The sequence below is a fragment of the Meles meles genome, chromosome Y (assembly GCF_922984935.1).
Source record: "Meles meles chromosome Y, mMelMel3.1 paternal haplotype, whole genome shotgun sequence".
In the NCBI taxonomy this organism is placed as follows: Eukaryota; Metazoa; Chordata; class Mammalia; order Carnivora; family Mustelidae; genus Meles; species Meles meles.
Window position 1 is genome coordinate 12,622,443 of NC_060088.1, and position 20,426 is coordinate 12,642,868.

Sequence of the window (20,426 nt, forward strand, 5' to 3'; positions counted from 1 at the left end):
GGGAGAGGGGGAAGCAGGCTTCCCGCCGAGTAGAGAGCCCGATGAGGGGCTCGATCCCAGGACCCTGGGATCGTGACCTGAGCCGAAGGCAGAGGCTTTAATCCAGTGAGCCACCCAGGCGCCCCATAATAAATCTTTTTATATCATTTTGGTTTACCAGTGGTATCATCAATATATGTACATCAATATATGTACCAAATTTTGGTTGAAGCCTTGCCTCTTTCTGGGTACCTGCAACACTTTTTTTTTTTTAATTGTGGTAATCAGTCATATGATTGGACTTCCTAAACTTCATGTTCTATACATGTGGAACAAACCAATAATCACCAGGGATTCTCCATATTAGTCCCTATAAAACTTGGAGGGTGTCTGGGTGGCTCAGTCATTTAAGCGGCTACCTTTGGCTCAGGTCATGATCCCAGAGTCCTGGAATCAAGTCTTACATCAGGCTCCCTGCTCAACAGGGAGTCTGCTTCTCCCTCCAGTCCTCTGCCCCAGACTTGTGCTCACTCTCTCTGTGTAAAATAAATAATAAAATCTTAAAAAAACCTATAAAATTTTAAGAACAACAGAAAACTAATGCAAACATGAAGCTTTTACTGTCTGCTCTGAGTAATAAATTATGTCATCTCTGCCTCGGGAACCTTATCTTTTCAGCCCCAGTCATGAAGGAGTGATAAGCTCATTTCCTAGCTTGAAGGGAGGGTAGGATTTCAGACTCTAAAGTTCCTGATAAAACATAATATACAACAAGGTTTCTGTACTTATGAGTTAATATTTTCATGGCACATAGTGGACATTTGGTATATATTATAAATGGTAAATCAGTAAATCATTCATGTAAGTTCAGATAGTAAAAAGCTGATAGGGATGCCTCGGTGGCTCAGTGGGTTAAGCCGCTGCCTTGGCTCAGGTCATGATCTCAGGGTCCTGAGATTGATCCCTACATTGGACCCTCGGCTCAGCGGGGAGCCTGCTTCGCCCTCTCTCTCTGTTTGCCTCTCTGCCAGCTTGTGATCTCTCTCTCTCCTTCTGTCAGATAAATAAATAAAGTCTTTTTTTTTTAAAGCTGATAGTAGAAGAGGTGATTATGGGGCATTTTACATATGATGGTCAGAGAAAAGGGCCTTTAAAGCAATGACTGAGCTGATGGATACTTCAGTTATAACAGTTAAAACAAATGGAAATATTAGTGGGGAATCTCAAATGGAGGGGGTATTCTTAGTATCAAAGGCTCTGAGAACCTTCAAAGAACTTTGCTTCAGAGGAAGCAAAGGTTAATACAACTTGTGGGACTGAGTAGAGTTATCTTAAATAAGGGGCTTAGATCCACAGAGACATAGGTTTCCTACAGAAGTTGGAAATTGTTATGGTGACAGCAAGAAGTCCTTAGACGGTTTAACTATGCATGTGTATAACATAATCTGACTTACTTTTTAAAAGGTAACAGTGCTACTTAATGAAGGATAAAATGGTTGAAGCACTTTGAAAATCTAAAAGCTAATGACTACAAATCCACAAAGTTAGATGCACTTACTCAAATTTGAATAATAGCACAGACCTATTTTCAGACAAGAAGTTTAGATTTGATCTCTGAAACGGGGTGGAAATAAGAACAGAGAAGAAATCTGTATCAAGTAACTCTGAAAGGTTAGGAACTTCGTGAATCTTTGAAAGAAAATTTGGAAGTAAGCTAAGTTGCAATCTTTTTCAATAATGTACAGCATGGGGTCAGCAGGGTGGCTCAGTTGCTTAAATATCTCCTTTTGATGTAGGAAACAAAGGTAGAAGAAAAATTACTCCATTTATTTACTACCTACAGACCACTGGCAAATCTTTGAAACAGGCAGAGTGACATTCCTCTAGGGACTGAGCTACCTTTATTTTGTTCCTTGGCTAAGGCCTAAACACAATCCTAGCCCTACCACCTCTGACCCCCTCCAGGATCCTGTAAGTCTACTTTAACATATAAGCATTCCTTTGGAAACTTCTTTTATCTCTGTCTCCCAAGCATATGGACCACCAATATATATCTGAACAGTCTCATGACTCTGATTTTACTAAACGGTAATAAATGATCTTTTCCCGACAATGGCTCGATCCCTCAAATTCCTGGAAACCTTGCTTTCAAAATTCGTTAGAAGCTTAGACTATCCCTAATCCGCTCACAAGTTGAGAGGATAAAATGGGCCACTTCTCCCAACCCCATTGCAGCTTTTTTCTGCCCATTGGTCCTGTCCCCATGGCGATAATAAAATCATCCTTATTGCACCAAAGTTGTCTCAAAAATTCTTTCTTGGCCATTGGCTTCAAGCCCTAGTGTTCTTTCCTATATCACCTTCAGCTCAGGTTATGACCCCAGGATCCTGGAATCAAGTTCCACATCAGACTCCTTACCCAGCAGGGAGACTTCACTCTCACTCTGCCCCTCCTCACCCCCTCACTTGTGCTCTCTTTCTCCACCTAATAAACAAATGAAATCTTAAAAAAAAAAATTACAGCATGCATTGATATTGTTGGGTAACTAAAGATCTGTATTCATGATTCCTGAAAAAAACTTAAATTTCACCATTTGTGGGTAGAGGCTCTGTACGACTTCTGATGATACTATTTTGAAAGTGCTTCCTTTCACCTATTTTTAAGATTAATTTCCTAATAAGTGATAAGAACACTTAATAAGCATTTCTGGAGAGAAAAATAGTGTAATGGGAAATCCTGTTTGGAATTTTAATGTAATAACAGTTTTACCCAAATAAGACAAAATCAGGAAATAAGGCAGTATAAATAATGCTAAAAGGCAGGAGTTACTGAAAAGAAACCAAAATGAGGGAAATGGGAGGAATGTCTTGGGACTTAAGAACTGTAAGTGGCATCCATGAACTTAATGGATTTATTAACTTGGAAATTTGTCATTTTTTTAACTCGGGAATTTTTCCAAAAGACTTATTTGCTAGAAAGAGAGAGAGTGAGCAAATGAGCACAAGCAGGGAGTGCAGCAGGCGAAGGAAGAAGCAGGGAGACTGAATCTCAGAACCCTGGATCATGACCTGCGCTGAAGGCAGACGTTTAACTGACTGAGCCACCCAAGAGTCCTTAAATCAGGAATTTTCTTTTAGTATGGCCTTCAGTAGATGTCAAAATTGAAAAGCTGTATATTCCAGGTCCATCTCTCTCTTTTTTAAGAGATTTATTTATTTACTTACTTACTACTTATTTGAGAGAAAGAGTATGTTAAAGAGTGGCCATGGGGCAATAGGAGAAAGAGAGAAAATTTCAATGTGGGTTCCCTACTGAACAGGAAGCCTGCTTGATCCCATGACCCTAACATCATAATTAGAGCCAAAATCAAGAGCTAGATGCTCAACCCACTGAGCCACCTAGGCGCCCCTATTCCAGGCCCATCTTAAAGTTCAGGTGCTTGTGTCCTTGACATAGGAAGAAGAGTTCTTAGTGTGCTCAATTTGATTTCGTAAAGCTACTTAGGATTGCTAACAGGAGTAAAGATGAATCAATATCAAAGTGTTAATGCTTGATTGCTTTTGACATAAAGAAAATGGAAAATGTATGATTCAAATTAGCACAACCAAAATGGGAAACTATTTGGCTCTATTTATTGAAGATGAACATACACGTACTCAGAAAATTCAGGAATTGGCCTCATGACTAATTAAAACAATGATATAGGTCCCTGAAAAGACATGGACAGTAAGTTGATTCATAGAAGTTCCAATCTGCAAATGATTCAAATGTCCATCGATAGTAATTAGGAACATATCTTTGGTATATTTATATAATGCTATAAAGTTTTAATTCAGGAGAAAGTAATCTATGTTCATGGAAGTCAGAATAGTCATCTCAGGGTGTTCAGGTGAACAATGACTAGAAAGGTTTATTTTTGAGGAACTGGTGGCTTTGGGGGGAGGGAGAGACAGTCCTCCATCAAATTCTCACTCCTCATTTGCATTCCTGGGTATGCCAATAATCCAATGCCTTCATCCATTTGCCTTCATCCATTTGCCTTTGTCATTTTCCTAAATCATTTCTTTTTTTGTTTTTAAGATTTTATTTATTTATTTGACAGACAGAGATCACAAGTAAGCAGAGAGGCGGGCAGAGAGAAGGGAAGGAAAGCAGACTCCCCGCTGAGCAGAGTGCCAATCCCAGAACCCTGGGATCATGACCTGAGCCAAAGGCAGAGGCTTTAACTCACTGAGCAACCCAGGCGCCCCTTTCTAAATCATTTCTTAGTAAGTCGGAAGGATAAGGCAATATCCCTCCCCATCCCCAACACACAAAAAATAAGCTGGCTTATGAAAGTATTAAAGTAAGAGAATTCCCAATTTCTGTGATCCTCAGCTGCGATGCAAATACTGCTGAGTATTGTGACATCCATGAATATCCTTTCACACTACTTCCATGGATTTTAGGAAGCAGAGAGACCCTGAAAACAAAATGCTCACCCTCTTGCTCCACAGAGTTAGCTAAAGTTATTCAGATTTGAGCAACAGCTCAAACAGGAAATTTACAATATGATCTCTGAAATGGGGTGGAAATAGGGGCGAGAGAGAAATCTATATCAAGAAATTCTGAAGTGTCAGGAACTTTATCCACAGTACTTCACTAGAAGAAAATTTACAACTTTTTTCAAAAATTGATTGAAATTGAGTAGTAATAAAGTAGTTGGTGTTTCCTTCTACAACTTGTATCTTCTATCAGGATCCACTAAATAGTAACATACCAACCTAGTAGCTTTTAAGTAAGGGAAAGTCAAATCTTTAGTGGCTACATACACTGGTCTACCTAGAAAAAACTAGCATCTTGTGAACTTCACAGGATGTATATATGTATATTCCGGAAAAAAATATTTACCAAAAATTTTATTTTTTAAGCCTTCAAAAAAGGTTTATGTCTATATACCACCTATCAAGAGGAAGGCAATAAGGAGACAAAAATAAGGCCCTGATAATCTTTTGCTTATGATTATTACATGTAGGGCAGGTTTAGAGCACAAATCGCACTTTGCTAGGGAGTAGGCTTCCATTGTTTCTTATGTGATGATCTTGGGCCATTAAGATATTATGCAAATATTATCTTTGCAAAAAATCATTTGGAGATGTGTTCTTAAGACTTGATTCCTATTAATGACACCTCCATTAGTAGCAAATCTACAATCTTCCATGGATCACTGGTAGTGGCCACAAAAGAGGAATAATACAAAGCGAATCCAGTATGTATATTATAGAGATATATCGATATCGATATCTATATCTATCTATATATCTATATACCTATATAGATATAGATATCTATATCTATAGATATATATCTATATATATATATCTGTATCTATATATCTATATAGATATCGATATCTATATCTATCTATATATCTATATACCTATATAGATATAGATATCTATATAGATATATAGATACAGATATATCTATAGATATCTATAGATATCTATAGATATATATCTATAGATATATATCTATCTATATATATATATATAGATATATCTGTATCTATATATCTATATAGATATCGATATATCTATATCTAGAGATCTCTAGAGATCTATCGATATATCTATATCTATATATATCTATATATAGATCTAGAGATCTCGAGATCTCTAGATAAAGATATATAGATATATACAGATCAGTTAACAAAATACGTTAATGAAGTATGCATGGTTGGTTCAATATATCCCACATAAAAAACCAGTGGGCTTTCCTTTTATTCACATGGACAACTGTCCCTGTCCACTGGATCCTGTACAATCACTACTTCCTAGCTTTCTGCCATCAGGGTTGGCTATCTGCCAAGAAATGGAGATGGGAAGAGATGGGACTCAAAGTTGTGCCTTGACCAACCAGTACAGTAGATGAGACAGTGCGCAGTCTCATCACCTCTTTATTCAGGTCTACTTCTTTCCACTGTGTAAACCTTGACGTCAGGTGACATTTTCTTCCGGGTTCCCTGGCTGGCCAGATTCATAATGCAACCAAACCCAGCGATGCAAGTGAAATTGTCAATGCGACGCTCGTGCGTCACTTAATTGTTTCCCTCAAATACGTAGTTACCTTTCTGGCGTTACCGCTTTACCTATTCAGGCCAATCATTGTGAAAGCAGATCCACAGTCTTAATATCCCCAGTTTTCTTTATTGTAGCTTGTGTTCTACCCAGGCCTTTCCCTATAATACGCTAGAACTGAAGAGGGTCAAAGACGGGTCCTGTCACAGCCCTTAGTTAAGGTGGTGTGACAGCTGCCTTTACTATTGTGGTCTTCCCCGCCTATATCCCAGTGTTTGTGGATCTAGAGTTCTCAAACGGGATTCATTTCCGGGTTTGCGCAAGGATTCCTTCCCAGTTCCGGTGGAGCGAGAGAAAAAAAACGGTAGGAAGGAGGAAAACACTAAGGGACACCAGACTGGGCAGGCGTAGGGGGAGGGCCCAGGGGCGGGACTTGGGGAGGGGTGAAAGGTTATCAAGACTCTAGGTGGTGTCGGAGTTGGTGGGAGTCTGCGCCTGTGCTGTTGCTTGGTTTGGCGATTTTTTTGTGTTTTTTTTTTGTTTGTTTTTTTTGGGGGGGTTGTTTGTTTGTTGTTGTTTTTTTCCGGTTTGGCAGATCCGCCATATTGAAGAGGACCGGCCTCGCGACTGCTGGAGCCCCGACCTTCCCGCACCCCGCCCTTTAGGGGCTCTATTGAGCCCGGCCCCTTTCAGCCTCAACGGCTGCTAAGCTTTTCTCTAGCTAGTCCCCGCCGCCGCCTCTCCCATAGGGGAGGCGGCCGCCTAAGCGCATTGTGTTGGTGTCGGCGTCGAGAGCTAAGAGTGAGAGTCGCAGTGAAGCAGCCAGGCCGAGAAGGGCGGTAAAGGCAAGGTGAAACACCGCTGTGGGACGAGTAAAGCGAGGTGACTCGGGAGAATCGCACTACCTAGATCCTATCTAAGCTCAGCGAGAGACCCTGCCCCAGGAAAAATAAAAAAGGTAAGAGGACCGCCGCGTGCGGAGGACGACGGACTAGGTGCAGTGCTTTTTTTTTTTTTGGTCACGGCCGACGACCCAGTTCTAGCTGTCGCAGGTTTTTTTCTTTTTTACTGTTTGGGCTTGTTTTGTCGGGGGAGAGGGGCCTTGGAGTTTTGTTCTGTTTTGCCCGACTTATCTCTGAGTATTGCCACTGCCTCCCACCTTCACATAGTGTGCTTTCGGGGTAGAAGTCAGCGGTGTGTAGCAGTCAGTTGCGGCCCGTACCTTCCTGGACTCACAACAGAATCTGAGAGGCCAGGAGGACTAGGGATTTTTTAGTATTTCTTCCCGTTTCTAACGAGATGCGGGACTTACTAGTTCCTGCATTCTCCGCATCAGGCTGGGCTGGACAGTTGCGCAGGGCCATAATGGCTGCGGAGCCGGCGCTCTAGGAACGTGTGCATATTTTGGACTGTAAGGGAAAATGGCTGACGGCTCTCTTCCCTCGCGGACGGACTCATATTTGTGCTGAGTCTAAACGCTCCGGATTAGTGCACTTGTACAGCCGTCAGATGATTCTAGGCGGGTCTCATTGTCGCACTTGCCACCAAACGCTGTCACTAAGGTTGGAGTGATTTCGCAAACTCGCTCTCAGGGCTAACATTTGTTTACTTCCCGAAGTAAACATGGTGGAACAGTTTTTTGCCTTCTGCTGCCCCAAGGTGCCAATCAAAGATGTTTTAATAAAGAAATCGATTCCACGTTAGCTTTTACCTATTGTTCACTATTCTGTATAAACACCTGAGTTTATTAGTAGTAAAATCTCATTGTAATGTGAACCACTAGATTTTACATATGTATTTTTTCGTTATAAAATGTTAATTTGTGATAATGGACCACGTTCTGTGTGCAAATCACATTTTAGGAGTTTTACGAATAAGAGCATTTCTGTTATTTTGTGAATTTCCTTTATTACGCTACTGCAGTTTTTCTTATGCAGTTTGTTCCACTGGTGTTTACAGATGAATAATTTCTTAAGGAAGTTACTGAACTTAAGTTACTGGGTTGTAGATGTAGTCTAAGTATTCATGTTGTATTTTTTAAGGGGGCTACTTTGTAGTATTTTCTTACCGGGAGACACTACACCTTTTAAATCCGCATAATACTTACATACTAAACCTTTCAAAAAATTGAAATGCTTTGATTAGGAAACATTTAATAGCGATTTTCTTGGAAATTACCAGTAGAAATTACATCATGAATAAGAAAGAACTACTTAATCGTAGGCTAGGATGGGAGTCTTAAACCGCATTTTTGTACTGAGTTAAAACAGATGTTAAACTCTTGTATTTTCCTTGCTCTGCTAATTTAACCAACTGTCATTTTTGTCTACAGAAAACTGTAAAGATTAAAGACTTGTTACAAAAGGATCAGCATTAGTTTTTTCAATTTGAAAAGGCAAGCATGTGATTTTAAGTTTAACATTGAACATTTTAATGCTCCACTGTCTGGGAAGAAGGAAAGCCTAAAGTACTTGAAATTAGTGTTTCAAGAGTCACTTGAAAATGTCTTTTTTCCCTGACTTAAAGATAATATTTTTAAATTTATCTACCTTTTCCTATCTAATTTTTAACAGTTTTGTTTTAATGTGTATTTTCTTTTACTGGTTTGCTCTCATAATGCTCATTTTCTAACTTAGAGGTAATTTTTGTATCCATTAAACAGGAAAACATAACAGTTAACAATTCTAAACAAGTAACTGTTTACCATAAACCATATTAACTGAATAGAAATAGTCAAGTAGTATTTACTATGGGTCTTTCCTGGGATTTTGAAGTGCATTTCAGGTACATACGCAAGATATATTTGGTGGATATTTCCAGATTTTTTTCTTTGATGGGGTATTTGTAATGAAGGTTATGGTTATTGAAGAAATTTAACTATTTGGTTGTTAGTTAGCTACGTGAATGCTCATTTTCTTAGTTTTCTAATATTTTTGCATTTCTTTCAGCATTTTAATGTGGAAACCATCCTTTGTTAAGCTAGATTAAACACACTTATTTCAGTACAGAGTTTTTCTTGTTTTGATATGAGTCATTAAGGTATATGTACTTACAAAGTAGAAAGACAAGTTTATCTTTTCGTTATTGGGTAGTTGTGTTTTTTTTTAACAGCTTTTGGGGGGTATAATTTTTATATACAGTAAAACTTCTGTTTTTATGTACAGTTAACACTCTTTATTCAATTTAAAATGATGAAAATAGTATCCAGTTCAGTTTTTTTAATATTTCCATCATTTCAGTTCCTTCTCATCATTTGCAGTCATTTTGCTCCCTTCCACTCTAGACCCAGGCAATTTCTCATCTTCCTGTTGCTATAGATTTGCCTATCTTGGTTGTTCAGATAAAAGAGGTCATACAATATGTAGTCTTTTTATCTGACTTCTTTCACCTAGGTAATGCTTTTGAGATTAATTTATACTGTATTGTGGATCTATTTAATATGGACTTAAAACTGCTAGAACATTAATTTGTAAATCTTGGTGTGTGAACAGTATGTTTTTGTGTAGGTAGATGCCTGTGAGCAAAATTGTTGCATTGTATTGTAAGTTTGTGTTCAGCTTAAGAAACTGCCAAATCATTTCCCAAGAAGTATTACCATTTTACATTCCTACCAGCGGTTTATAAGTTCTCTGCGTTCGGACTTTTGGTTATATCCACTCTAGTGGGTGTGCAGTGATAGCTTATAGTTTTGATTTGCATTTGCCTTGTGACTAGCAGCCTGTTGGCTGTTTGTAAATCTTTGGAGAAATGTCTCTTCAGATGGCCCATTTTTAAAATTAATATTTAATTATTCCCTCTTAAGGTTATATCTTTTCTCTGACATATGATTTGTAATATTTTCTCTTAGTCTCTGTTACCTGTTCTTTTTTGTAATGGCATCTTTGAATAACTTTAAGTCACAAAGATTTACTTATATTTTCATCTAAGGATTTTATATTTAAATGCTTAAGAAACTGTATATATTTTGTATTAAGTATTATATTTTGGTGTGTAGTTCATTTGGGGTTAACTTTTATGTGTTGTGAGAATTAGAGATCTAAATTCATCTTTTGCAGGTGAATATCCAATTGTGTCAGTATATACTTTGTTTAAAAGACTTTTTTCCCAGCGAAAAGCCTTTGTTCCCTTGTTGATAAACATTTGATGTATTTTTTTTTTTTTAAAGATTTTATTTATTTATTTGACACAGAGAGAGATCACAAGGAGACAGACAGGCAGGCAGAGAGAGAGGAGGAAGCAGGCTCCCTGCGGAGCAGAGAGCCCGATGTGGGGCTCGATCCCAGGACCCCGAGACCATGACCTGAGCCGAAGGCAGCGGCTTAATCCACTGAGCCACCCAGAAGGGCTTGTATAGGGGTTCCTGGGTGGCTCAGTCATTAAGCTTCTGCCTTCTGCTCAGGTAATGATCTCAGAGTTCTGGGATCAAGCCCTGCCCACTAAGGAAACTGCTGCTCCCTCTGCTTGTGCTCTCTCTGTGTCTGTCTCTCTGTCAAATAAATAAATGAAATCTTTTAAACAAATAAAGGGCTTATACTTAAGGGTTTATTTCTGGGCTATCAGTTCTGTGCTGTTGAGTTATGTTTATGCTTGTGTTAGCAATTGGAAGATTTCATTTTTATTCCAAAGGACAGTAACCCTTGAATTTTTTTTCATTGTGGTAAAATGCACATAAAATTAACCATCTTAACTCTTTTTTAAGTATGTAATTCAGTGTTAAGTATAATGACATTTTTGTGCAGCCATCATGATATTGACACTTTCATGTTAACCTCCATCACATTTTTACTTATATTTCTTTTTTTTTTTTTTTTTTTTAAGATTTATTTATTTGACAGATAGAGATTACAAGTAGGCAGAGAGAGAGAGAGACCGAAGCAGGCTCCCAGCCAAGCAGAGAGCCCGATGCGGGGCTCGATCCCAGGACCCCGGGATCACGACCCGAGCCGAAGGCAGAGGCTTCAACCCGCTGAGCCACTACTGTTGCATTCCTTGAGAAATAGATTGTTGTGTTTTTCTTCAGTGCCTGAGAATAGGTTTTTAGCTTTCATTTTTTTTCTCAAGAATTGTGACTTTATTATTGTTTGGACAGAGGTCGACATTACTATTTGGGAAACAGTGCAGAGTTTTTTTTCTCAACCGTGATAGCATATTACAGTCACTTTGGGAGCTTTTGAGTTAATACCGGTACTAAAGGTTCCCTGTGCTCTCACTCCATCCACCTATTTAATTTGTCTAGTACAAAGCCTAGGTAAGTGATCTTTAAAATATTTGAGGATAAAAATAGTAACTGTGTTATTAATTCTAAGAATGTGGGTATCAATCTTTCAGATAAATATTAATGTGCCTTTTTTTTTTTAAGATCTTAAGTAGTGTCTACACTGAACATAGGGCTCACACTTAAAACCCTGAGATCAAGAGTCAGGTGTTCTCTACTTAAGCTGAGCCAGCTGTGCACCCAGAACACAACTTTTTTGATGGTTTGATTAATGCCAGAGTTGTCATTTGAGTTTTAATTATGTTTGCACTGTGTCAGCATTTTGTGTGTATCATATTATGTAGATGCTCTTTTACTTCTACAGATAGATATGAGCATTTAGATAAAAGAGGCACAACTAGTGGTGAGTACAGGTACTTTGAGATTATGGTACAGTAAATCATTGATTTATCTGCTTTCATATTTTTAAACATTGGAATTCGACTAGCTTTACATATTAGAATAGGCTTAGGTTTGATTAAAATTTTTGGTTTGTAATTTTGTCTTAAAGATTATTTGAATTTTCTTCTATGTGAGAAATGATTAGCGACAGATGTTAAGCTGCAGTGAATAAGTTCTCCTTTCATTTTCCTCCCAACATATGGGGGTCATTTGTTTTTCTTTTGGTGGGTTTATTTAAAATTTAAATATTTAAAAATATTTGAATAACATAGTATTACTTAAAGATGCAAAAACTGAGATAGTTATCTCCCTATTATTTACTTAAAATATCCAGAAAACACTGTTATGTTTGATGTGAAATTATATTAAAGAGTTTGAAGTTTTCCTTTAATATTTATGATAGGTTTCCACAAAAGCTTTTTTTTTTTTAGATTTTATTTATAAATAGAGAGTGCTTGAAGCACAAGGGGTCGGAGTAGAGGGAGAAGCAGACTCCCCTCTGAACAGGGAGCCTGATATGGGGCTTGATCGCAGGACCCTGAGATGCTGACCTGAGCCTAAGGAAGCAGATTAACTGAGCCATCCAGGTGCCCTTCCATAAAAGCTTTTCAAAGTTAAGTTAGCATTTGTGGATTTCTGTGTGAGAGAGAGGGAGTTTACAGTGTTTATGGAATTATTGAAGTAAAAATAATAGACAGTTGTTTCTTTTTTCCTTAGTTTAATATGGTAAATTAAATTCTCTTCACAAAGAGGAAAAGTTTGCTAGTATAGAATCTGTTGAGGGTTCTTAATGTGGCAGAACACTGTTCATAATAGATCTCTGGTAAATAATATGGAAACTAGATCTCCTATAATAAACCTTAATGGTATAAGTGGAGAAAAGACTCCATGAAACTGTTCTGCTTGCTATGGTTTAGGTCTTTGAATCATGGACTTCCTATTTTTTTTTTCTTTTGAAATAAAGTGATCATTACAAAATACTTTCAGGGAGCAAGATGTGAAAAGTAATTTGATGGAAAATCTTATACAGATATTTCTAAATATGTGTGTACTGATTCTGTGCTGTGTTTGCTAGTCCTCTGCTTTATTAAAGATAATTTAATGTGCAGTATGTGCATGTATGCACACATATATTCATAGATACTTATTTGGTAGCAAACCCTTATTTTTATTCTGCCCTCAGAGTTACTGTATAATTTTGGTTTTCTTCTCAGAGTTACCTGTGCAGTTTACTGAAAAATAATTAGCTAGGTCTGACTTCTAGAGTAGATTCTGGAAGATTTTATTTGTTTCTTGGGAAAGACCTAGGTAATAAAAAAAAATTCTCAGATGATCCTTATGTATAGTTACATTAGTAGTATAGTTTAAGAATAGGGGAGTCCTGAGACCATTCAGGAATGTTGTTACTTTGCCATTAGGCAGCACTTATCTTCTTTTGAGTGTTTAGTGTTGACAGTGGGTCAAAAAATCTCACACCCAAAGTCACAGATACGTAGTGAATAGGATTTTAATGCAGTAGTTGAAGATCTGGAATTATACTTACAACCTTGTTTTATCACTTAGAGTTTCTTTTCTGATTATCCTTTCTATACTTGTGGCATATTTCCTTTTCTCTTGCAACAAATATTTGTTGGGCATTTGCCGTGTATCAGTTAGTATCCTAAGCACTTATCCTATATTAATGTACAAATAAAAATACTGCTTTTTTCAGGAACCATTTTTTTTTTTTTTAAGATTTTATTTCTTTGACAGATCACAAATAGGCAGAGAGGCAGGCAGAGAGAGAGGAGGAAGCAGGCTCTCTGCTGAGCAGAGAGTCCGATATGGGGCTTGATCCCAGAACCCTGGGATCATGACCCGAGCCGAAGGTAGAGGCTTTAACCCACTGAGCCACCCAGGCGCCCGGCGGAACCATATTTTTTTACAAAGTAAGCTGGGGTAGGACCAGCTATTTTCCTAGCTTTGATTTTCTGTCATGCTCTTATCCTACCTCGGTAAAGGTGCTATGATTGAGGTTATATGTTCCAGTATTATACTAGTGGAACTTCCCCAGTTCTTTTCCATTTAAAATAGTTTTTTTAAAAAGATTCATTCTGGGGTGCCTGGGTGGCTCAGTTGGTTAAGCTACTGCCTTTGGCTCAGGTCATAATCCTGGAATCCCAGTATCACATCAAGCTCCCTGCTCAGCAGGGAGTCTGCTTCTCCCTCTGACCTTCCTCCTCCTCATGCTCTTTCTCTCTCTCTCATTATCTCTTTTTCAAATAAATAAGATCTATTAAAAAAAATTTCATTCTGAACATTAGTATTCCCCTGTGCAATATAGGTGTGAAGTACAAAAGAATAGGGTACTTTCTATCTATTGGGTTTAGGGGCACTTGGGTGACTCATTGGGTTAAAGCCTCTGCCTTTGCCTCACGTCATGATCTCAGGGTTCTGGGATTGAGCCCTCATTGGGTTCTCTGCTCGGCAGCGAACCTGCTTCCTCCTCTCTCCCTGCCTCTCTGCCTGCTTCTCTGCCTGCTTGTGATCTCTGTCTGTCAAATATAATAAATAAAATCTATCTATTGGGTTTAGGAATAATTTAGGTGTTTAATGAAACATTAAAGTTTGTGGTTAGAAGACATATTCTGGCACAGTTCCTCTTCCCCTGTGTTACTGTGTCTGCCTGAGTTTAATCAGTTTTCTTCATGGTTATGTATGTTCTGATTTTGTTTTAATTTGTTTTGTTCTGGTGCTTTTTGTTTAATGTCTTCTTTCAGATTCTTAGAGGTTAGTGGCATCCATGTGGTCAGATTTAAGATTTCTAAGTCACTGGTAGTCCTAGCACTGGAAAGTGTCTGGCATTTAGGTAATAATTATTTGTTGAATATCAACAGTTCATCATTTCCTACATGATTTCCCCTTTCTATTTTTACAGTTTTACTGGTAGTCTTCATTATCTGGAGTAGCTTAACCTCATGTTAATCATCTTAAGATGAAAAAATGGTGTCAGAGAGATGAAGGTCAGCCAAAGTAGTACAGTCTTGGATTATCTTTTTCATGAAATTGCCATTATAATGTCATATCTAACAAGTTAACTTTTTAAATTCTGTTGCTATTTTATTCCTCTTAAAAAGTTCTCTGTTGAGGGGCGCCTGAATGGCTCAGTCATTGGACATCTGCCTTCAACCTAAGTCATGATCCCGGGGTCCTGGAATCAAGCCCCATGTTGAGGTCCCTGCTCAGTGGAAAATCTGCTTCTTCCTTTCCCACTCCCGCTGCTTGTGTTCCCTCTCTCACTATATCTCTCTGTCAAATAAATAAGATCTTTAAAAAATTTTTCTCTGGGAGTTATTTCACGTTTATTAATTCTCTCCCTGCTAAATTTGGCAAAGTCAGGGACATAGAGAGGTCCTACATGATATTTGACGTAATTTCCAAAATTTAGACCTGTTTGGTGGGATCTAGAACTGCTTGTGCATTACTTAATGGTACTTCAGTTTATTCTTTTTAAACATACTGGAAACCCAAGTTGAAAGAAACCATTTTACTTTGGATGATTCTGAGCTGGTAATTTGAGGATTGGATTTCATTTTCTATCAGCATGTAAAGGAATGAGAAGATAATTTTAAAAGAAAAAAGGGAATGGGACCTCTATTCTATATCGTATGCCCATTTTGTTTCTGCTGATTTATTTCATTTAACATTGTTTCTGCTGATACTGTTTTTGCTGATGGTCACTAACACTGGTAACACTGACCACCTTCCTCTTTTTCTGATCATTTTCCTTAGGTAGCTATTTCTGTAAGCTTCTAAATTGTCTGTTTTTGATTTGACTGTCAGAATTTACTATATGATACAAGACTCATGTTCTACTTACACAGAATTTTGTCCCTCAGATACTTGAGTTATTTTATCTTATTAATGATTGTATTTGACAAAAGTGAGGGAGAGCTTGAGTGGGGAAGACACAAAGGGAAAGGGAGAAGCAGGGAGCTTACTTGGAGCTCAATCCCAGGACCCTGGGATCTTGACCTGAACTGAAGGCAGTCACTTAACCACCTGCACCATCCAGGTGCACCATTGAGTTTTTGTTGTTGTTGTTTTTTAAGATTTTATTTAATTATTTGACAGACAGTGATCACAAGTAGGCAGAGAGGCAGGCAGAGAGAGAGGAGGAAGCAGGCTCCCTGTTGAGCAGAGAGCCCTACGCGGGGCTCCATCCCAGGACCCTGGGATCATGACCTGAGCCAAAGGCAGAGGCTTTAACCCACTGAGCCACCCAGGCGCCCCGCACCATTGAGTTTTGTCTTGTTTTGTTTTAAAGTTTTATTTATTATTTTGACAGACAGAGATCCGAAGCAGGCAGAGAGGCAGGCAGAGAGAGAGGGAGGAAGCAGGCTCCCCGCTGAGCAGAGAGTCTGATGCGGGGCTGGATCCCAGGACCCTGAGATCATGACCTGAGCCGAAGGCAGAGGCTTAACCTACTGAGCCACCCAGGCGCCCTTAGAGATATGTTTTGAGGAATGAAATTAAGCATTGATATTCCTAGGGCAGGGAGTGTCTGGGTGGCTCAGTCAGTTAAGGGTCTGCTTTTCAGGTTGGTTGTGATCTCAGGGTCCTGGGATCAGAGTCCTGCTTCAGACTGCTTCCTCAGCGGAGAGTCTGCTTCTCCCTCTCTCTGCCACTCCCCCTGCTTGTGCTCTCTCTCTCTCTCAAATAAAATCTTTTTAAAAAGAGAGGTTCATAAGGCTGCCATGGTCAGACAGAGATGCTATTTTAACTTTCCTGTCACTGGCTGAAATACTGATCTAAGAGGCAGGATATAACAAAATATTACCGAACTTGGCAACTTAAAACAAAAAAATTATCTCACAGTTTCTGATGTCAAGAATCTAGGACCAACTTAGCTGATGGTTCTGGTTCAGGGCTGTTTAGAGACTGCATTCAGGTGCCAGCAGTGGGTAGCAGTTATCCATCCAAGGGCTTGACAGGGGCTGAAGTATCCCACATGTACCAAAACTCATTTATTTGACTTGTGGCAGGCAACATCAGTTCCTCGCCATGTGGATGTCTCGGCAGTACTGCTTTAACATTTGAGGGCAAATATTAGCTGCCATGTTGAGAATACACTTGTTAACAAGTTTCAAGAATATTAATGCTGGTAAAGATTTTTATACTCTGCTAGGGGAAATATGATATTAAGAGGAATTTTAGCTTTACTCCTATGAAGAGTAGAGATACACAATGATTTTAAGGTTTGGAGTGAATGGTTTTAGATGACATTTTACCTTGGTTCTTGATTTTTTATTACAGTAAGGTAATTAGCAAAAGGAGCTTATTTTGTATGTTTCATTTCTCAAACTTTCTGGTTTCAAGGCTTCTTCACACTATCAAATGTTTTGAGAATCTCATAAAGCTTCAGTTTATGTGTGTTCTTGTTATTTACCATAGTGTAGTTTAGAATTTATAGACCATTATAATTTTAAATTATATAATCATGTAGTTTTTATAATTCCTACTTATATAAATATAAATAGTATTATATAATTATGAAATATTAGAATTTATAGACAGTAAATAGACAAAGTTATTTACTTTTTCATTTGAAAAAAGTACAAGATTAATTATTAACAAATATTTTTCAAAGGCTCCAAGCAAAAAATTACTTTACATTTTTTTGTAGACTTTTTAAAAAAATATATTTATTTATTTATTTATTTAACAGAGAAAGAGAAAGATCACAGGTAAGCAGAGAGGCAGGCAGAGATGGGGGAAGCAGGCTCCCTGCTGAGCAGAAAGCCCAATGTGGGGCTCTCGATTCATGGAATCGGGACCTGAGCTGAAGGCGGGGGTTTAACCCACTGAGCCTCCCAGGTGCCCCTTTTTATAGACTTTCTTAAAAGCAGTTTCAGATTTGCAGAAAACTTCCACAGAAAATAGGATTCCTGTAGTCCCCACCCCAAAGTTGCCTGTTGATCTGTTCTTGGATTAGTGTGATAGATTTGTTATAATTAATTAACCTATATTGATATATTAGTATTGACTAAAGTCCATTGTTTACATTAGGGTTCACTTTTTGTATTATACAGTTTCATGGGTTATGGCAAATGCAAAATGTCATGTATTTGTTATTATAATATCAGATAGGGTAGTTTTAGTCTCTAAAATGCCTGGTGTGCCTCTTGTTCATCTCTCTTCCCCGATCCCTGAGTACTTAGTGCTTGTACATCATAGTGCTTTTTCCAGAGTGTCATATAGCTGGAATCATACTATATATAACTTTTTCAGACTGGCTGCTTTTAACTTAGCGGTGTGACATGTAAAGATCTCCATGTCTTTTTGTTTGATAGTTCATTTCTGTCACTGAACGTGCCACAGTTTTTTCACCTGTCTCTTGGGATATTTGACAAATACGAATGAAGCTGCTACAAACATTTGTGTAGGCTTTTGTGTGAATATGTTTTCATTTGAATAAGCCTAAAAGGGTGATAGCTAAATTGTATGGTAAGCCTGTTTTTAGCTGTGTGAGAAACTGCCAAATTGTCTTTTAAAGTGTGGACTACCACTTTGCATTCCCAAAAGGAATATATAAAAATTCTGTAATTGGGACAATAAGACTATCATTTTGCTATCAGGATATGAGGCCTAAAGGGTTTTTTTTTTTTTTCCCCCTGTAAGTAGACTGTATAAAGATAATAATGTTTTATTATTCTATTTTGATAGTCATTGTAGCCATATTTCTAGATCTTGAAGAAAGAGATTAGTGAAAATAATTGGAGGTAGTTTTTGAACACATACGTTAGATAAAGATTTTGGATTTGAGGTGGAGGATTTCTTAACATCAGTTACGAAAACAGTTGCAAAGGACAAGTGGAGATTGGCAGACCTTGACCTAAGGCATTTGTTTACTCAAGTTTTTTTTTTTTTTTTTTAATATTTTATTTATTTGACAGAGAGAAATCACAACTAGGCAGAGAGGCAGGCAGAGAGAGAGGAGGAAGCAGGCTCCCTGCGGAGCAGAGAGCCCGATGTGGGGCTCGATTCCAGGACCCTGAGATCATGACCCGAGCCGAAGGGAGAGGCCCCAGCCCACTGAGCCACCCAGGCGCCCCTGTTTACTCAAGTTTTGCTAGTGTTTGCTAGATTGTTGGAGAACTTGACATATTTTTTGGATATCTTTGGATATATACAAAACGATAAGGCCACAGTCATTATGGAGCTTAGGTTTTACCTAATCAGTTACCAGATCAAGTAATAGTCACATAGGTGCCCAAAAAGGGAAGTTCATAGGCCTACAAGAGTCAGTTGTAGGAAGAATTAAGTCAAAGTGACCTCTTCAGAAAGGCCACATTTTCTTTGAGGCTTGAAGAAATAAGCAGAAGCCTCCAGAATATCTTGAGGAGCGTACTTTACAGCAACATGAAGAAGTAAAAAAAAGGTTACTTTAAAGTTTAGGGCAGGTTTATTCTCCTGAAAATACTATTCTCACGAATTTTTTTTCTCATGAAGGAAAAAAAAAAACCTTGGGAGATCAGTTATTGGGTAATTGTTTAGGATTAGCACCCAGTTTTATCATAAATATTTTGAAAAATCATTATATGTATTATTCTGTGTAAACTGTACATTGCAAAGGTTTTCATTTTAGTTATGTTTCTTCATGAACATAGAAATATGTCAACCTGATAAATATTGGATTAGTTTCATCTTGTCCTATGGCAAGGAAAAGAATGAACTGCTGCTTTATCTAGTATACTTTTCCAGAAAGTGGTATGTTAACAGAAGCACTTTCAGTCTTATCAAATGAATTGTAACAATTCAGAGCTTTAATCTGAATGCTGTTATTAAAATTTAAATATACTGTTAATTTAGAAGTATTTTTGTACTTTACCTCATTTTGCATAAGACTTAGAATGCTTATTGAACTGTAGTGAGAGTAAGCTTTATTACATGCACTTAAATATTTTAAGTCACTGTGACCTCTATTTTCTTGTTATAATATTAATTGCAGAGTGGTTCATAGTTTAAAGTTTACTATTTCAAACTTGGTCTGTTTGAAAATAGCGGTTTGTGAAAACAGTGAGGTAAATAGCTTTGAGTTTTTTTATCCTTGCTCATCTACTGCGTCCATATTATACATGTGTTTATTAAATTGTAAAACACATGTAACATAAAATTTTAACATTTTCTGTTTTTAAGTATATAGTTGATTGGTACAAGTATACTCAACATTGTTATACAACCATGTCACCATTCATCTCCAGAACTTTATTCATCTTACAAAATTGAAACTATCTAATCAGATTGAATCCATCACCATTGCCCCCCCACCTCCCAGCTCTTGGCTACCACTCTTGTACTTCTGTCTCTGTAGATTTGATTACTTTAAGGACATCATATGAATGGAATCATAAAAGTATTTATCCTTTTGTAAGAGGCATATTTTATTTGACATAACGTGCTTTGAGGTTCTTCCATTTTGTAACATGTCAGAATTATGTTTTTGAAGCAGGAGAGCAAGGTTCTTATCTCAGGGTGTGAAAGAATGAGTCTTGAGTCTCACAGACAAAGGAGAGTGAGTAAAGCCATAGAGTTTTATTAAGCCAGTATACAGAAAAAGGTGTCAGGAGTGAGAGGGGTCCCAAACAATTGTCACTGAGGGCTTCTGGGGTTGGTCTCTTACTGAAGGCTAACTAGGGAACTTAAGTCCTTTTAACATCTCTACTGGTAGCAACATTTAGTAGGAACTA

General features: G+C 37.9%; 1 protein-coding gene and 1 pseudogene across 2 annotated transcripts in view; both read left to right on the forward strand.

Annotated features, from left to right (window-relative positions):
- Positions 1–6,750, forward strand: part of LOC123935792 — a 31,885-nt pseudogene extending 25,135 nt beyond the window's left edge.
- The window catches only part of LOC123935823 (probable ubiquitin carboxyl-terminal hydrolase FAF-X), a 157,555-nt gene continuing 143,631 nt past the window's right edge, over positions 6,503–20,426 (forward strand). For both annotated transcript variants that reach the window (XM_045996623.1, XM_045996624.1), the window contains exon 1: positions 6,503–6,999. The gene's annotated coding sequence lies outside the window, so the exon portion shown is untranslated. The remainder of the gene's footprint in view (positions 7,000–20,426) is intronic.